Source organism: Centropristis striata, chromosome 17, assembly GCF_030273125.1.
Source record: "Centropristis striata isolate RG_2023a ecotype Rhode Island chromosome 17, C.striata_1.0, whole genome shotgun sequence".
Lineage (NCBI taxonomy): Eukaryota > Metazoa > Chordata > Actinopteri > Perciformes > Serranidae > Centropristis > Centropristis striata.
In genome coordinates, this window is record NC_081533.1 from 295,636 (window position 1) to 305,073 (window position 9,438).

Here is a 9,438-nt window from a genome sequence, read left to right on the forward strand (position 1 = left end):
GACAAAATTATTAAAAAGGACACAAAAGTATTAAAGAAGACACAAACTTCTTAAAAAAGACACGCAAATATTAAAAAAGACACACAATTATTTAAAAAGACACACAAATATTAAAAAGACACACAATAATTAAAAAAGACAAAATTATTAAAAAGACACACAATAATTAAAAAAGACACAAACTTATTGAAAAAGACACACAATTATTTAAAAAGTCATTAAATTATTAAAAACAAAATTATTAAAAAGGACACAAAGTTATTAAAAAAGACAAAATTATTAAAAAGGACACAAGATTATTAAAGAAGACACAAAATTATTAAAAAAGACACAAATATTAAAAAAGACACAAAATTATTAAAAAAAGACACAAAATTATTAAAAAAGACACAAACTTATTGAAAAAGACACAAAATTATTAAAAAAAGTCACAAAATTAGTAAAAATGACACAAAATTATTAAAAAAGACACAAATATTAAAAAAGACAAAAAAATATTTAAAAAGACACACAAATATTAAAAAAGACAAAATTATTAAAAAGGACACAACATTATTAAAGAAGACACAAAATTATTAAAAAAGACACACAATTAATAAAAAAGAGAAAATTATTAAAAACAAAATTATTAAAAAAGACACAAATAGACACAAAATTATTAAAAAAGACACAAATATTAAAAAAGACAAAAAAATATTTAAAAAGACACACAAATATTAAAAAAGACAAAATTATTAAAAAGGACACAAAATTATTAAAAAAGACACAATTATTTAAAAAGGACACAAATTATTTAAAAAAAGACACAAATATTAAAAAAGACACAAATTTATTAAAAAAGACACAAATATTAAAAAAGACACACAATAATTAAAAAAGACAAAATTATTAAAAAGGACACAAAAGTATAAAAGAAGACACAAAATTATTAAAAAAGACACAAACTTATTGAAAAAGACACAAAATCATTTAAAAAGACACAAAGTTATTTAAAAAAGACAAAATGATTAAAAAGGACACAAAATTATTAAAAAAGACAAAATCATTAAAAAGGACACAAAATTATTAAAGAAGACACAAAATTATTAAAAAAGACACACAAATATTAAAAAAGACACACAAATATTAAAAAAGACACACAATTATTTAAAAAGACACACAATTATTTAAAAAGACACACAAATATTAAAAAGACACACAAAATTAAAAAAGACAAAAGTATTAAAGAAGACACAAAATTATTAAAAAAGACACACAATTAATAAAAAAGAGAAAATTATTAAAAACAAAATTATTAAAAAAGACACAAAATTATTAAAAAAAGACACAAACTTATTGAATAAGACACACAATTATTTAAAAAGTCATAAAATTATTAAAAACAAAATTATTAAAAAAGACACAAATATTAAGAAGACACAAATATTTTAAAAAAACAAAATTATTAAAAAGGACACAAAAGTATTAAAGAAGACACAAAATTATTAAAAAAGACACAAAATTATTAAAGACACACAAATATTAAAAAAGACACACAATTATTGAAAAAGACACACAAATATTAAAAAAGACACAAAATTATTAAAAAAGACAAAATTACCCAAACAAGACACAAACTTATTGAAAAAGACACAAACTTATTGAAAAAGACACACAATTATTTAAAAAGTCATAAAATTATGAAAAAAGACACAAACTTATTTAAAAAGACACACAATTAATAAAAAAATCACAAAATTGTTAAAAAGGACACCAAATTATTAAAAAAGACACAAACTTATTGAAAAAGACACAAAATTATTAAAAAAGTCACAAAATTAGTAAAAATGACACAAATATTAAAAAAGACAAAATTATTAAAAAGGACACAAAAGTATTAAAGAAGACACAAAATTATTAAAAAAGACACAAATATTAAAAAAGACACACAATTATTAAAAAAGACAAAATTATTAAAAAGGACACAAGATTATTAAAGAAAACACACAATTATTATAAAAAAGACATACAATTATTTAAAAAAGACAAACAATTAATAAAAAAAATCACAAAATTGTTAAAAAGGACACCAAATTATTAAAAAAGACACAAACTTATTGAAAATGACACAAAATGATTAAAAAAGACACAAATATTAAAAAAGACAACAAAATATTTAAAAAGACACACAAATATTAGAAAAGACAAAATTATTAAAAAGGACACAAAATTATTAAAGAAGACACAAATATTAAAAAAGACAAAAAAATATTTAAGAAGACACACAATAATTAAAAAAGACAAAAATATTAAAAAGACACACAATAATTAAAAAAAGACAAAATTATTAAAGAAGACACAAAATTATTAAAAAAGACACAAACTTATTGAAAAAGAGAAAATTATTAAAAACAAAATTATTAAAAAAGACACAAATATTAAAAAAGACAAAATTATTAAAAAGGACACAAAAGTATGAAAGAAGACACAAAATTATTAAAAAAAACACAAAATTATTAAAAAAGACACACAATTAATAAAAAAGAGAAAATTATTAAAAACAAAATTATTAAAAAAGACACAAAATTATTAAAAAAAGACACAAACTTATTGAATAAGACACACAATTATTTAAAAAGTCATAAAATTATTAAAAACAAAATTATTAAAAAAGACACACAAATATTAAGAAGACACAAATATTTTAAAAAAACAAAATTATTAAAAAGGACACAAAAGTATTAAAGAAGACACAAAATTATTAAAAAAGACACAAAATTATTAAAGACACACAAATATTAAAAAAGACACACAATTATTGAAAAAGACACACAAATATTAAAAAAGACACAAAATTATTAAAAAAGACAAAATTACCCAAACAAGACACAAACTTATTGAAAAAGACACAAACTTATTGAAAAAGACACACAATTATTTAAAAAGTCATAAAATTATGAAAAAAGACACAAACTTATTTAAAAAGACACACAATTAATAAAAAAATCACAAAATTGTTAAAAAGGACACCAAATTATTAAAAAAGACACAAACTTATTGAAAAAGACACAAAATTATTAAAAAAGTCACAAAATTAGTAAAAATGACACAAATATTAAAAAAGACAAAATTATTAAAAAGGACACAAAAGTATTAAAGAAGACACAAAATTATTAAAAAAGACACAAATATTAAAAAAGACACACAATTATTAAAAAAGACAAAATTATTAAAAAGGACACAAGATTATTAAAGAAAACACACAATTATTATAAAAAAGACATACAATTATTTAAAAAAGACAAACAATTAATAAAAAAAATCACAAAATTGTTAAAAAGGACACCAAATTATTAAAAAAGACACAAACTTATTGAAAATGACACAAAATGATTAAAAAAGACACAAATATTAAAAAAGACAACAAAATATTTAAAAAGACACACAAATATTAGAAAAGACAAAATTATTAAAAAGGACACAAAATTATTAAAGAAGACACAAATATTAAAAAAGACAAAAAAATATTTAAGAAGACACACAATAATTAAAAAAGACAAAAATATTAAAAAGACACACAATAATTAAAAAAAGACAAAATTATTAAAGAAGACACAAAATTATTAAAAAAGACACAAACTTATTGAAAAAGAGAAAATTATTAAAAACAAAATTATTAAAAAAGACACAAATATTAAAAAAGACAAAATTATTAAAAAGGACACAAAAGTATGAAAGAAGACACAAAATTATTAAAAAAAACACAAAATTATTAAAAAAGACACACAATTAATAAAAAAGAGAAAATTATTAAAAACAAAATTATAAAAAGGACACAAAATTATTGAAAAAGACACACAATGAATGAAAAAATCTGAAAATTATTTAAAAAGACACAATTATTAAAAAAGACACAAGATTATTAAAGAAAACACACAATTATTGAAAAAGACATAAAATTATTTAAAAAAGACACAAAATTACCCAAACAAGACACAAACTTATTTAAAAAGACAAACAATTAATAAAAAAATCACAAAATTATTAAAAAAGACACAAACTTATTGAAAATGACACAAAATTATTAAAAAAAGACACAAATATTAAAAAAGTCAAACAATTATTGGAAAAACACACAAAATTATTTAAAAAAGTCACAAAATTAGTAAAAATGACACAAAATTATTAAAAAAGACACGAATATTAAAAAAGACACAAAATTATTAAAAAAGACACTCAAATATTAAAAAAGACACACAAATATTAAAAAAGACACACAATTATTGAAAAAGACAAAATGAATAAAAACATCACAAAATTATTAAAAAAGTCTTAAAATTATTAAAAACAAAATTATTAAAAAAGACACAAAATTATTAAAGAAGACACACAATTATTGAAAAAGACATACAATTATTTAAAAAAGACACAAAATTACCCAAACAAGACACAAACTTATTTAAATAGACACACAATTAATAAAAAAATCACAAAATTATTAAAAAGGACACCAAATTATTAAAAAAGACACAAATATTAAAAAAGACAACAAAATATTTAAAAAGACACACAAATATTAGAAAAGACAAAATTATTAAAAAGGACACAACATTATTAAAGAAGACAAAAATATTAAAAAAGACACAAAATTATTAAAAAAAGACACAAATATTAAAAAAGTCACACAATTATTGGAAAAACACAAAATTATTTTAAAAAGTCACAAAATTAGTAAAAATGACACAAAATTATTAAAAAAGACACGAATATTAAAAAAGACACAAAATTATTAAAAAAGACACTCAAATATTAAAAAAGACAAAATTGCTAAAAAGGACACAAAATTATTAAAGAAGACGCAAAATTATTAAAAAAGACACAAAATTATTAAAAAAGACACACAATTAATAAAAAAGAGAAAATTATTAAAAACAAAATTATTAAAAAAGACACAAAATTATTAAAGAAGACACACAATTATTGAAAAAGACATACAATTATTTAAAAAAGACACAAAATTACCCAAACAAGACACAAACTTATTTAAATAGACACACAATTAATAAAAAAATCACAAAATTATTAAAAAGGACAACAAATTATTAAAAAAGACACAAACTTATTGAAAATGACACAAAATTATTGAAAAAGACACACAATTATTTAAAAAGTCATAAAATTATTAAAAAAGACACAAACTTATTTAAAAAGGACACACAATTAATAAAAAAAATCACAATATTGTTAAAAAGGACACCAAATTATTAAAAAAAGACACAAACTTATTGAAAAAGACACAAAATTATTAAAAAAGTCACAAAATTAGTAAAAATGACACAAAATTATTAAAAAAGACACAAATATTAAAAAAGACAAAAAAATATTTAAAAAGACACACAAATATTAAAAGACACACAATTATTTAAAAAGACACAAAATTATTAAAAAAGACATATTATAGTGCATCTTGTTGTGTGTTTTCTTCAAAATATACAATTGATGTGACAATCTCAGGTTTGAATGACAACTTCCCCTAGAGACATTTTCTTTGGTACTCTTCAAGAGAGGAGAGGGGGTTTCTTTTTTTTCCAACGTTTGACTTACTGAAGACCGAGCTCAGTCTACTTGATTTCAATGTTAGTTAGCCTAAAACAATGTTTCAGAATGTGTGTCACGTAGCTCCTCATGGTGTGGATCTAACGTTAGACATAACCAGAGTCTATTACTATTTGGGTTGCCTATGTGTGCTTCGTTTGGGGAAGTGCAGGAGGGGTTCTTGGGAGGGGTTAAGATCTTGGAGTGCTACTTTTACTTTTCATTCTTATTATGTCAGTCAAACCATCCGTAGGTACATTACCAGAACAAATTACATGTGTTTATTATGTGTTCAATTCATCCTGTAAATTAATTTATTGCATAACCCCATGATTAACAGGTCTGATTTAAAAATCTCTAGCTGGAATACAAGAGGGTTGAATAAATTGGTAAAACTTAAACAAGTATTGCGTAGGATTAAGCAAATGAAATCCAATATAATTTTTTTTCAGGAAACTCACTTGGTACAAAACGATATTAGCAGAGTTGAGAAAAGGTGGCCAGGGCAAGTTTACTTAGCTTCCTTTACTTCTCATGCCAGGGGGGGTCATGATATTAATTCATAAATCTATCCCTTTTCAGTTAAAAAACAAATATATAGATCCTTCTGGGAGATATGTCATACTAAATGGTACTATAATATCTACCCAGATCAACTTGATAAGTGTAGATGCTCCTAATGGAGACGATCCCTCCTTCTACCAAAACCTTTTTCTCTCTCTATCATCCTACCCTGGCCAATACATAATAGGTGGTGATTTCAACTGTGTCCTGGACCCAGCACAGGATCGATCTACTGGCATTGATACTTCCCATCAACAAACAAGAAAGATTATTAAAAAATTCATGGAAGATTTAAATCTAACCGATATTTGGAGATGTCTCAATCCTAATAAAAAAGACTATTCATGTTTCTCAAATACATTCCAAACTTACTCCAGAATAGACTACTTCTTAATCTCTAATGGTCTACTATCAATGGTTGAGAAATGCTGGTATGACAGCATACTGTTATCCGACCATGCTCCCATCTCCTTACTATTGCAAGTGCCTAGTATAATTTCCTCACCTCCCAGATTTCGCTTTCAATCTAGCTGGCTCCAGTACCCTGACTTGGTGAAGTTTCTGGATGGGAAAATTGATGAATATTTTTCTTTAAACACAAATCAAACTAGTGCTTCAATAAAATGGGAGGCTTTCAAGGCGTATTTAAGGGGTGAGATAATAAGTTATACAAAATACAAATCTAAGGCACATTATGCACAAGTGAACACCCTGGAACAAAAAGTAAGGGATTTAGAACAGGAGCTCTGTTACAGTGATTCTCCAGAAAAACAACAGGAACTTTTCCAATTGAAAGCCCAATACAATGAATTAACTACAAATAAAATAGCTTCAAATTTGATGTGGTTAAAACAATCCTATTATGATCAGGGGGAAAAAGCTGGAAAGTTGTTAGCATGGAGAATTAAGAAGATACAAACAGATAGAGCTATCAACTCCATTATATTAGAGGATGGGAAAGAACTAGTAGATCCAATTGAAATAAATACTGCCTTTAAAAAATATTATGAAGATCTATATAAATCTGAATATCCAGGTAGCTCACAAGAAGAGAATACATTTTTGGACCAGCTTCAATTTCCAACGCTAACTGAGGAGGTCAAGACAAATCTTGAAAAAAATGTAAGTATTGTAGAACTATCGGATGCGTTAAAGAACATGAGCAGTGGAAAGGCTCCCGGGCCGGATGGCATACCAATAGAAATATATAAGAAGTTCTCCGGAAAACTGTTACCTCATCTCCTTGAGATGTTCAATGAATCATTTGAAAAAGGAATACTACCTCCATCCTTAAGATCTGCAGTAATTTCCCTTTAGTTAAAACCAGGCAAATCCCCCTCGGAAAGAACATCGTATCGTCCTAAATCTTTAATGTCATGTGATACCAAAATACTATGCAAGGCACTGGCCAGGCGGATAGAAATTATTATTCCAAATTTAATTGCCAATGATCAAAATGGGTTTGTACAGGGCAGACAAGCATTTCATAACACACGCAAGCTGTTAAATATTTTATATGAAAAAGAAAATGCCAGGGATCATGCAGTCCTGTCATTAGATGCCGAAAAGGCGTTTGACAGGACTGAATGGAAGTACCTATTTAATATACTTAGAAGATTTGGTTTAGGGGAAACATGTCTTAAATGGATTCAATTATTGTACACTGAACCATTAGCAGAAATTAAAATGAATAGCCAATTTTCAAAGCACTTTAATCTTTATAGATCTACACGACAAGGCTGTCCCATGTCCCCTCTATTGTTTTTATTTGCTATTAACCCTTAGCCATGTCTATCCGTCAATCATCTGAAATCACTGGTATGACTATAGGTAGGACAGAGCATCGTGTCTCTATTTGCGGATGATGTTGTGTTTTTTTAACAAATCTGGGTACCTCAATTAAGGCGCTTTGCCAGCTTCTGAAGGAATTTGGCCAGTTTTCTGGCTATAAAGTAAACAACACCAAAAGTGCCTTACTATTACTGAATAGAGAAGAAAGAGAATCCCCCCCGAGCTATACAGTTTGCTACTGCCCCAGAAGGATTTACTTATTTAGGAATTAAAATAGCCCCTGATATCGAAAATATTATATCTATCAATTATGACCCTCTATTGAAAGACATAGGAGATTCTCTGGAGAAATGGAGTTCAATGCCTATTTCTATGATAGGACGTATTCATATTATTAAGATGTCTATCCTGCCCAAATTTTTATATCTTTTTCAGTCAATCCCACTTCCTCTACCCGCCTCTTTTTTCTCCACACTTAAGAAAAACTTCACCTGCTTTATATGGAATAATAAGCGTCCGAGGCTGCGACTCTCCCTTTTACACCTACCATAGGAACGTGGGGGACTGAGACTGCCTCATGTGAAACTTTATTATTGGGCAGCCCAACTCCGTACAGCCATGTATTACTTTCTCACTACGGAGGTCCCAGCTTGGATAGAGATAGAGAATAACACAATAGAACTGCCACTGCACCTGTATCTTTACTCTGCGCCAACCAAAATACTCGCAAAACAGACACGTAATCCGTTTCTCAAAAATACTATATCAATCTGGCATGAGGCCCACAAATTTTTAAATGAAGCTCCTAAACTCTCAGGTTTCACACCTATTTGGGGAAATGAAAACTTCAGAGCAGGGAGATGCGATATGGGATTCAAACATTGGATAGAAAAAGGACTAAGCAAAATAAAAGATTTATATATTGAAGGGACTCTAATGTCATTCCAACAATTAATAGATAAACATGGACTTCCCAGAAACCATTTTTTTAAGTACTTGCAAATTAGAAGCTTTATATTTTCCCAAATTAAAACCACCTTAGAACCTACACTGTCCACTCTTGAAAAAGTCACAATTAAACATTTATATGACAAAGGACAGTTATCAAAGTTTTATGACATACTATTAGCAGGCTCCAAAGAAAACTCAATTTCATGTTTAGCTGCATGGAAGAATGATCTTCAGGCAAACATCTCTGTAGAGGACTGGGAGAAGGCATGTCTTCATGCCCAAGCCCAAACTATAAATACCAGATTTAAATTATTGCAATATAAGTGGTTGTTCAGGACTTACATTACTCCAGTTAAATTACATCATTTTAACCTTTGAGATCCCTGATACTTGTAGTAAGTGCACTGAAGAAATTGGTACTCTCTATCATTGTATGTGGGAATGCCGAAAACTTCAGGTATTCTGGAAAGAGGTGCTGGAACTAATTTCTAAATTGACAGATAGTGTTGTTCCCATTGAAGCAAAAATGTGTTTATTACACATATACCCTGAAGATTT